A 1,903-nucleotide genomic window follows, 5' to 3' on the forward strand; every position below is an offset into this window, starting at 1 on the left:
GTCTTTTGCCAAGATATTTCTCTCACCCAGCATGGGTATATGTAAAATGACAGCCCAAAACACATTCCCCAACTTCTCCTGAGTACGGCGATACCAGATGTGTCACACTTTTTTGATGCCAAGGTGGGCAAAGGGGCACATATTCCAAAGTGCACCTTTCGGATTTCACCGGTCATTTTTTACAGATTTTGATTGCAAAGTACTTCTCACACATTTGGGCCCCTAAATTGCCAGGGCAGTATAACTACGCCACAAGTGACCCCATTTTGGAAAGAAGACACCCCAAGGTATTCCGTGAGGGGCATGGCGAGTTCCTAGAATTTTTTATTTTTTGTCGCAAGTTAGTGGAATATGAGACTTTGTAAGGAAAAAAGAGAAAAAAAAAAAAATCATCATTTTCCGCTAACTTGTGACAAAAAATAAAAAATTCTAGGAACTCGCAGTGCCCCTCACGGAATACCTTAGGGTGTCTTCTTTCCAAAATGGGGTCACTTGTGGCGTAGTTATACTGCCCTGGCAATTTAGGGGCCCAAATGTGTGAGAAGAACTTTGCAATCAAAATGTGTAAAAAATGCCCTGCAAAATCCGAAAGGTGCACTTTGGAATATGTGCCCCTTTGCCCACCTTGGCTGCAAAAGTGTCACACATCTGGTATCGCCGTACTCAGGAGAAGTTGGGGAATGTGTTTTGGGGTGTCATTTTACATATACCCATGCTGGGTGAGAGAAATATCTTGGCAAAAGACAACTTTTCCCATTTTTTTATACAAAGTTGGCATTTGACCAAGATATTTTTCTCACCCAGCATGGGTATATGTAAAATGACACCCCAAAACACATTCCCCAACTTCTCCTGAGTACGGCGATACCAGATGTGTGACACTTTTTTGCTGCCAAGGTGGGCAAAGGGGCGCATATTCCAAAGTGCACCTTTCGGATTTCACCGGTCATTTCTTACACATTTTGATTGCAAAGTTCTTCTCACACATTTGGGCCCCTAAATTGCCAGGGCAGTATAACTACGCCACAAGTGACCCCATTTTGGAAAGAAGACACCCCAAGGTATTCTGTGAGGGGCATGGTGAGTTCCTAGAATTTTTTATTTTTTGTCGCAAGTTAGTGGAATATGAGACTTTGTAAGAAAAAAAAAAAAAAGAAAAAAACATCATCATTTTCCGCTAACTTGTGACAAAAAATAAAAAGTTCTATGAACTCACTATGCCCATCAGCGAATACCTTAGGGTGTCTACTTTCCGAAATGGGGTCATTTGTGGGGTTTTCTACTGTTTGGGCATTGTAGAACCTCAGGAAACATGACAGGTGCTCAGAAAATCAGAGCCGTTTCAAAAAGCGGAAATTCACATTTTTGTACCATAGTTTGTAAATGCTATAACTTTTACCAAACCATTTTTTTTTTTGCCCAAACATTTTTTTTTTATCAAAGACATGTAGAACAATAAATTTAGCGAAAAATTTATATATGGATGTCGTTTTTTTTGCAAAATTTCACAGCTGAAAGTGAAAAATGTCATTTTTTTGCAAAAAAATCGTTACATTTTGATTAATAACAAAAAAAGTAAAAATGTCAGCAGCAATAAAATACCACCAAATGAAAGCTCTATTAGTGAGAAGAAAAGGAGGTAAAATTCATTTGGGTGGTAAGTTGCATGACCGAGCGATAAACGGTGAAAGGAGTGTAGTGCCGAAGTGTAAAAAGTGGCCTGGTCATGAAGGGGGTTTCACCTAGCGGGGCTGAAGTGGTTAAAGGGGCTGTCTCATGTATCACTAGGATATGCCCCCATTGTCTTATAGGTGAGGGTCCCACCGCAAGTGCCCTCCATTCATTTTCTATGGGGCCGGTGAAAATAGTTGAGCCCTTAGAAGTGAATGGGAGTGGTGGCCGG

This window comes from Bufo gargarizans, chromosome 10 (assembly GCF_014858855.1).
Source record: "Bufo gargarizans isolate SCDJY-AF-19 chromosome 10, ASM1485885v1, whole genome shotgun sequence".
NCBI classification, from domain to species: Eukaryota; Metazoa; Chordata; class Amphibia; order Anura; family Bufonidae; genus Bufo; species Bufo gargarizans.